General features: G+C 44.6%; 1 pseudogene; it reads right to left on the reverse strand.

The window, feature by feature from the left end:
- Positions 1 to 6502: 6502 nt before the first annotated feature.
- LOC121988152 lies at positions 6503 to 6574 on the reverse strand (annotated as a pseudogene).
- Between the last annotated feature and the right edge of the window lie 2512 nt (positions 6575 to 9086).

Consider the following 9086-nt stretch of genomic DNA (forward strand, 5'->3'; position numbering starts at 1 on the left):
GTGAAGAACTAACCAACTCTCAATACCGTGATGTGGGCACTGATATAGAATTAACAGATACCTATCCCAAGCTTGATGAAATGCCTCTTCGTCACGTTGCTTGAAGTGCATAATCTGATCTCTCAACTGAGCAGTTCTTTTTGGAGGAAAGTATCTGTTTAGAAATTTTCTCTCTAATTCATCCCATGTCTTGATGCTTCTTGGCGGCAGAGTATTGAACCAAACCTTTGCATTACTTCTGAAACTGAATGGAAAAACTATGAGTTGTATTGAATCAGCCAGAACCCTCTCAACTCTTAGTGTGTTGCAATAGCTGTGGAAGTCCAGGAGATGCAAGTAAGGATTCTCTTAATCTAATCCCCCAAACTGATTTTCCTTCACTTTAGGGATGAATGATGGTCTGAGCATAAAGTTCTTCGCCGGGATTTCTGGAAACACAATGGGCCCCAGCTCTTTAGCAGATTTCGGTGCTCCATAATCCTTTAAGGGCTTTAACATCATGTCTTATTCGAATAGACGGGGAGCACGAAGTAGACAGACATGCAGGGTAATTGAATTTCCTGCAAGGTTAGCTTCGAATGCAAAAACAATATATGGAATAAAATGCAAAATGTAAAGAAAAACAAGAGTAAAATTATTTATCTCTAAATGCAAACGAAAGTAAAGATAAAGGAAAAGAAAGCAAAGTCTAGTCTAATCTAGTATGACTATCACTAATGTTATAGACGCAATCCCCGATAACGGCGCCAAAAACTTGTTACGATTTCGCAAGTGCACGGATTCATCGTCAGTAATATAAAAGATTATCGAACCCACAAGGACAGGTTATAAGCACTAGCGATGGCACACTTAGGATTAGCTACACTATCGATAGTTGTAAGTAATCTAAAAGAGATCGGAAAGCGGGAACGAGAACTAGCAACGAGAAGAAATCAACCTGGTTACTGGAGAGTTCTAGGAGTTCGGTTTCATTGTGGTGGTATTGATGTGTCTCATACTATCCTATACTCATTGTCCATCGGCATGCATTCGCCGAAAGATAAAGCAACTATCTTTGAGCACCAGACAAAGTCGATCCCTACGAAATCCTGTCACGGTTAACCTCTATCACTAGGGTGCGTCGGTAAATCACAAGGATACAACTCTTACTAATGTTATCAAGGATAGAATTAAGAAGTTTAGTTTGGTCTCTTACTTCCTTGTAAAGGAGTCACCTCTCCTTTCAAGAAGTACCCTAGATGTCTGTGAATGGGTTATCCCTGTCACTAGGGCCACTTAGGTGTACGATCTAAGGTATTCCCTCTACGATATTGGCAATTCCTACACAATCAATCAACATGACAAAGAGATCGAGGAATCGAAACAAAGCAAGCGAAATCATCCAATAAATATAAACGTAATGTGAGTTTTCATCAAAACCAATCCACAATTACTCCCTCGTCCTAGAACAAAGACTCTACTCCATAGACGCTAAAAGAGAACTCGAAGACATGGTGAATCTAAACATACAATCCTTAAAAACAAAGAGAGAAATAAGAAGTATGTTTATCCAATGATGATGAGTGATCTTCGGATCCAATCCTTTGCTTCTGGAGTTGAGGTGGTGATGGAAGGTCGTTGGATCAATGTCCTGGACGGCGTGGAATGACACCAGAATGAATCTCCTCTTGACGGCTCGCCTCCCCGCTCTCCCCCCTCAGAAAAAGGGTTAAAACCCATTTTATAGGCTAAGGCATGGCGCGGAGTGATGTGCGCAAATATTATGATCTTTTACGCATGCTTTAGCGCACATTCACTTGACTTATGCACATATATTCTTCACATGCTCGCATCTTTTATCTTGTATTCATCACATCTATTATTTTGTTCGGATATCTGCTCTTTGTTTGGTTTTATGTTGACATGGAAGATTTTCGGAGCTTGAATGGAGAGTATTGATGCACCAGAACCAACCAGACAACACGGCCATGCAACCCTGCACGGCCGTGTGGCCAAACAAGAGAGGAAGAGTACACGGTCATGCAACCCTGCACGCCCGTGCGACCAAAGCTGTAAAATACCGAATCAAATAATAATTAAATAATAAGGTTTAAAAGGCTAATAGCCTTAACATAATTTTTAGGAAATTTTATAAATTTTCTAGGATTTAATTGAAGCTCGTATGACGTACTTAGAGGGGATGCACTAATGGGCCCGAGAAAAAGCCTGTTTGGAAAACCAGGAAGTGGGAATTGATTGAGAAATAGATCTAGGGTTTAATCAAAATTTCCCTAAGTTATAAAAGAATCTCCCCGTGCCCTAACCCCCCACGTGGCCAACCCCCTTTCCCCGAGCCATCTCGCGACACCGCCGAACCCCTTTCTTCGCTACTGGCCCCTCCTCCTCCGCCGAACTCCTTCCTTCCCTCTCCCTCTCGTAGGTCCTCATGCCCTAACTCTCACACCGCCGAACCTTCTCTTCCCGAACCCTCACTCAGCGTCGTCGGTCTTCTCCTCGCGAGTTCCCGCAAGCACAACTGTCAATCCCTCGCCCTAGCGCGAGCACCCCAGCCACGACTCTTCTCCCTCGCACGAGCACCACAGATAACAGTCGTCGGCCTCTCCACGTGCCAGCACCAGAGATGCCGCGACGAGCCAACGACCGACGCCGACCCCTCTCCTCCTGAGTCGTGCCCTAACTTATCCAGCAAGGTTCTTCCGATGATGTTTGGTGTGGCTGGAGAGGTCTAGATATGTTGGGATTTTGGATCAAGATCAGGAAGGATTCGACTGGGCTGGTTGGTGTTTTGTTCCTTTCCTTTGTTCCTGAAAAGCTTGGGTAGGTTGTTGAGGTATATGCTTTGATTTCTAATCTTCTTGCTGCTTCCTGTTTGCTTCTAAAACATGGGACGGATTTGGGATGTTATAGATTTTCCTTCGAGATCGTTATGTTTCTGGAGTAGCTATGGATTTTAAGTTCATGGGCTAGGTTAGATCTGAGTTGATCAATAAAGGAGATTAATCAAGGATGCTGATTTTGAGATGTGCATTTTGACACGAAATTTAGTTCAGCACGATCTATGTATAAAGGCGGGTATTTCTTACTTTGATTCTTCAGTTCTTTGAACTTAGTGCATGAATTATTTTGGATAAGGACTGCTTTACCTTGACTCCATTCGTAATTTTTCCTGTGCTTGATATTTCCACTCAAAACCTTCGAGATATTCGTTTTTATGTCCATACAGTCTCTTGTTGCTATTAATGATATTTAGCAGATACTATATACCAACCTTGTATGTTTTGTTTGTTGTTTACTTATATACCATATTTAGCATGCTGGCTTCATGTAGCATATCTTATACCTGATTTTAGCTTATGTTTATATGATGACCGCTGCATTGTACGCATCATGTCATTGCATGCATGCAGGCGACCACTTCTTCCTTGTGGGGGAGTGAGCCGTTGGGCCGCGCCGCACACTCAGCCACTCATGGGTAGTGGTAGCTGGAGGAGATGTCGCTTGTCCTGTCGTGCCGCACTTGGCCACTCATGAGTAGTGGTAGCTGGAGTTGTGAGCAGCAGGGATCCCCTTCGCTTGGTAGCTAGATAGCTACTTAGCACTTGTCCATCCGGTCACTCGAGAGAAGTGGCGGCTTTTAGGTGGTACAGTTGTCATCGATCCAGCCTCTCGACCATACAGGGGTCGTGGTGCAGAGAGGTGGGCGGGGTGACCATCCGTGCATACGTTGTTATTGTACTTGCTGTTATTGTTGCTTATTTATGTTATTGTTACTAGATGATGTTGTTGTTGCTAGTATATACTACTGTTTCTTTTGGTGATATGCACATTTATATTGAGACATACACTCGTTATGGGTGTTTAGACACTGGTGTAGTTATTGGTAAAATGGACACATCTTACATATTACCTTGTAGTTATAGCAGTGCTGTAGCAAGTTTGTGCCACCCCTGACCTTCTGTTGTTAGCCTAGGATATGGTTTCAGGTATGAATACTTAAATTAACATCACGGTAGTATCTGCTATCCCCTTTATGAGACTGTATACTTTTGGCTTATTCTCTATTTATATATTTTGTTCATGCACTATCTTTTCCTATACCCGCTGAGTTCCCTGTACTCACCACCCCACAAAATGGTTTTCTTTCGCCAGGTAGCAGTAGATGAATCATGGATGCTTAGAGAGTCCCGGCTGCCAGTCCCACGTCACACTCGAGAACAGTTGCTTTTCGATCTTATTTCTATGTGGTGGTATAGTGATTTTGCGCATTTTGTTTTCCAATCAGCCGATGTGGATTTTGGAGATTAGTCTGGTGGTTGCAGGTATTTTTGTTAGTGTCGTTGTTGGTCTTATGTTCATATTGTTTTGTGTTTTCCACTGCGTTTACGTTGTTATGTGTTTACTTTCAGTCGTGTAGGCTTATTAAACTGCATGGTTGTGTTTATTTTGTTCCAGCCGAGTGGGCTGATGATATTAAACTGCATGGTTGTGTATATATTCCAGCCGTATGTAGCTGATGTATATTTTGTATGTAGTAATGCTTCAGATTGTCACTCGTACAGGGGAGATGTTACCAAAATTTCTTCGGACAGGGACTCCTTTGGGGCCTGACAAAAGAAGTAGCCAGACAGCACACGGTCGTGCAACCCTGCACGACCGTGCCACCCCAGGCGGAGAAGAAGACTTGCACGGCCGTGCCCCAGGAGACAGAGCCCAGGGGCTACACGGCCGTGCAACCTTGCACGGTCGTGCAGCCACACCAGAACCGGAGGGGGGCACGGCCGTTCCACCCTTACACGGTCATGCCACCTCGGCCAAACCCTAAGGCTATATAAGGGTTTTAACCCTTTGTGCCAGGGGAGAGGCGAGCCGTCAGGGAGAAAAGGATCTTGGAGCAATTCTACGTTGCTTTGGACCACCGTCCGGACCACCGTCCAGTGAACTTCCACCATCACATCGACTCCAGAAGCAGAGAATTGGATCTGAAGGCCACTCTTCGACATCCGATAAGCATATTTCCTCTTGCTTGCTGAGAATTATATGTTTGTCTATACTATGTTTTCGGATATTTCTTTAGCATTCATGGAGTAGATCCCTTGTTCTGGGATTAGGGAGTAGTCGTGGTACAGATTGATGTAAAACTCGTATTGTGTCTATATTTGTTGGATGAACTTTCGTGCTTTGTTTCAATTGCTTACTTTTGATTGTGAAGAACTTGTTAGCTTCGTAGAGGATTACCTCTAGATCATATACCCGAGGGGCTCTAGTGACAGGGGTAACGCGTTCACGGACATCTAGGATAGTTCCTTGAGAGGAAAGGGAAATTCTCCTCAAGGGAACGAGAGATAAGGCTTAGCTTTACTCACTATTCTTAATTTGCCAGTTAGAGTCATGTCCTCAAGATTTGTCGAGGTGCCCTAGTGACAGGGGTAAACCGTGATAGGACTTCTTAGGGCATTACCCTATTTTGGCGCTTAAGAATATCCGCTTTAGCTTCCGGCAATAGCATGAACAAGGACAGCGAGAGTAGGATAAAACGAGACACGTCAATACTACCACGACGAAACCGACCCCCTAGAACTCCTCATCACCAAGTGAATATTTCGACCTTGCGACTCCCGACTCTCTCTCTCTCAACCTTTCTTTTTCCTTAGCTTATTCAAAGACCATTGGTAGTCTAGCTGACCCTAAGTGAACTATTGCTAGTGCTTATACCCAGTCCCTATGGGATCGATATTTTTATTACTGATGACGAATCCGTACACTTGTGGAAGCGTAACAAGTTTTTGGCGCCGTTGCCGAGGACTGTGCCCATAACACTAGCTAAGTCATATTGGATTAGACTAGGCTTTGTTTTCTTTATTCTCTGCATATAAAAAAAATCTACTAATAATAAAATATTTTCACTCTTCTTCCTTACTGCATTCACTTTTTTTTATTTCTTGCTGTCATATTTTCTATCTTGTTCTCTTTTCTTTTGCATGCGTAGAGCTAACCTTTCAAGACAGCTACTACCATTTGATCCAGAGATTGGCAGGACCTTTCTGAGAAGAAGGAATTTACAGAAAGCTTTCCAAGCAGCAAAAGAATCCTCAGGAATGGTCGATAAACTGTTGAAAGATTATGCGACATCTTGTGCACAAGGGGTCCGATCCAGTATCACCCGACCACCCATCGATACTGACAACTTTGAGATCAAGCCCGCAGTAATCCACATGGTCCAGCAAAATCAATTCGGAGGAGGACCACACAAAGACCCGAATCATCATCTAGAGTTGTTTTATGAAATATGTGGCACGATGAAGGTGAATGAGGTTCCTCCAAAATCAGTGAGACTGCTTCTTTTCAGATTTTCTCTGAAAGACAGGGCCAAGTAGTGACTGAATTCTCTACCAGCTGATAGCATATCCTCTTGGGAGTAATGTGAGCAGAAATTCTTAGACAAGTTCTACCCCCCAAGCAAGACTGCCCACATGAGGAACCTGATTGCCAGCTTCAAGAAGATAGACTCATAATCGCTATTTGAAGCCTGGGATCGATTCAAGAGCATGCTGAGATAGTGCCCCCATCATGGCCTTGAGAAGTGGTTGGTTCTACATACCTTCTACAATGGAATAAATTATCACACGAACGTATCATTGGATTCTACGGCAGGAGGGGCACTGATGAACAAAAGCCTTGATGAAGCTGAAGAGATAATAGATAATGTGGCACTAAACCACCATCAGTGGGCATCTAAAAGATCTAGCGGTGCTTTCTCAGGAAATCAGATGAAGGTATCAGGGAAATTCGAGGTGGATGCATTCACACTCATGTCTGAGAAGCTGGACGCCCTGACTAAGAAATTTGATGCCATGGGTAGCAACACAGCTAATGCAATAGTTTGTGCTTGCGACATCTGCAGAAGTGCGGACCACGCTCAAGACACTTGCCCCCTTGGGCCAATGCAGGCACAGATAAACCAGCTTGAGCAATGCGATGCAATAACAGGCTACAATCAGAGGCAAAACAATCCGTACTCCAACACATACAACCCAGGATGGAGGAACCACCCCAACTTTTCATACCGAAAATAATCAGGACCAGGGGCCAGCACATCAGACCTACCAACCTGGATAGTAGACTCATCAACAGCAGCAACCTACACAGCTATCTAGGATTGAAAAGATTCTTGAGGAAGCTCTCTCAGAGCAAAAGGAGATGAGGATCGAGATCAAACAACTGACTCAGAGGCTGGAGAACTCAGAAAAACACCAGAAGATGAAAGACAGCCAGATAGCCCAGATAGCTCAGGCCGTCTCGAGAGCATAGGGTACATTCCCAAGGAAACCAGATTAAATCCGGTGGAACATTACAATCACATTGAGCTGCGGATCGGACGTACTGTGGGAAACCCCCAAATCATGACTCAGATGGAGCTTGACTCAGAAATGGATCTCACTCCCCTAATGCCTAATCAAACGCAAAACAGGGATGGAGAAGTGGTTACTAAAAAATTGAAGAAGCTCTTCAGACTACCCCGCAAAATCGCATGATTCCTTTTCCTCAGAAGCTTATAGCATCCCAAAGGGATGAAGAGTTCCACCGATTTCTGAAAAAAGTCAAAGAGATTTACGTTGAAGTACCATTGCTAGATGCGCTGCACCAGATGCCGAAGTTCGTAAAATTTTTAAAGGGAATCTTATCCAATAGAAGGCAGAAGGACGACTTCGAGACTGTAGCACTGACAGAGAATTACAGCGCCGTCCTTATGGCGAATCCTCTACCCAAGCTTCAGGACCCAAGAAGTTTCTCCATACCGTGCAAAATTGGTTCTGAACTTATACCAAGAGCTTTCTATGACTTGGGAGCCAGTGTCAGCCTACTCCCGTACTCTTTATGCAAGAAGCTGGGTTTTCAGAACATTAAATTGACCACGATGGCACTGTAACTAGTTGACCATTCATGCAGGTACCCGATGGGAATAGTGGAGGATGTGCCAGTTGAAGTAGGTGGATGCATAGTTCCTACAGACTTCATTATCTTAGACATGGAGGAAGATCCCAAGATACTGATCATCCTTGGAAGACCATTCCTTGGCACGGCTGGGGCCATCATTGATTTAAAAAGCCATAAGTTATCCTTGGAGATCGGCAAGGGAAAGATTGAATTTGATTTGTCCAATTCTTCCATGTGCAACCCCTCTTCTCAGGGAAATTCTCACAAAATCAGCACATACAAAGAAGGGGAGTACAGTTTCCATGAGAGTTCCCCTCCAGCAAGCAGTAAGAAACACATATGTCCTGCACGAGTGAAACTGAAGGCGCAAGCTGGAGCATCAACCCTAGAAGGAGATCCATCCTCCAATGGGTTCAGCCCACACTGACTGAAACGGGGTCGAGCTAAAGACCTAAAACAAGCGCTTCTTGGGAGACAACCCAAGGGTTTTCTTTTCATTTCGATTTAATGTCTCGTCATCCATTTTATTTCTTTTATTTTCTTTAAGTAGATTCAGTCGAGTAGCATTACTTAATTCATGTTCATTTTTAGGATGTGCATAATCTCCACGAGTTGGCCGTGAGCGTTTCATGGGCGTGGAGGCATCAGAGGAGCCAAAACAACAGAGGGCGAGTCATCCCGCGCTTAAAGGAGATAGTCGTGCAACCCTGCACGGCCGTGCGAAGCTTGCAGAGAGGCAGAAGCCACTGGTCGTGCACCCTTGCACGGCCGTGTGGCTAGTGCAGAGAAGAGAAGGAAAGTAGTCATGCCATTTGGCACGGCCGTGCAGGAGAATCCACAGAGGAGGAAGCCCTGGGCCGTGCCATTCGGCACGGTCGTGCGAGCCTTGCCGAGGGGAGGAAAGAAGAGGCCGTGCCATTTGGCACGGCCGTGCAATCTGGTCTAACCCGGCCGTGTCTATAAGACACAACCATGCCCCATCCCGTATGGAGCCGCCTACCTCCTCCAAGAAACCCTAGCCTCTACCTTCTTCTCTCCCAAAACCCTTCCCCTCCCCAATACACCTCATCTAACCCTAATTTCTCCCTCCAGAGTCCACTTTTCCTTAGATCTACATTTAGATCTAACACATTCCCAAGCCAAAACTTTGG

This window comes from Zingiber officinale, chromosome 5B, assembly GCF_018446385.1.
Source record: "Zingiber officinale cultivar Zhangliang chromosome 5B, Zo_v1.1, whole genome shotgun sequence".
NCBI lineage: Eukaryota > Viridiplantae > Streptophyta > Magnoliopsida > Zingiberales > Zingiberaceae > Zingiber > Zingiber officinale.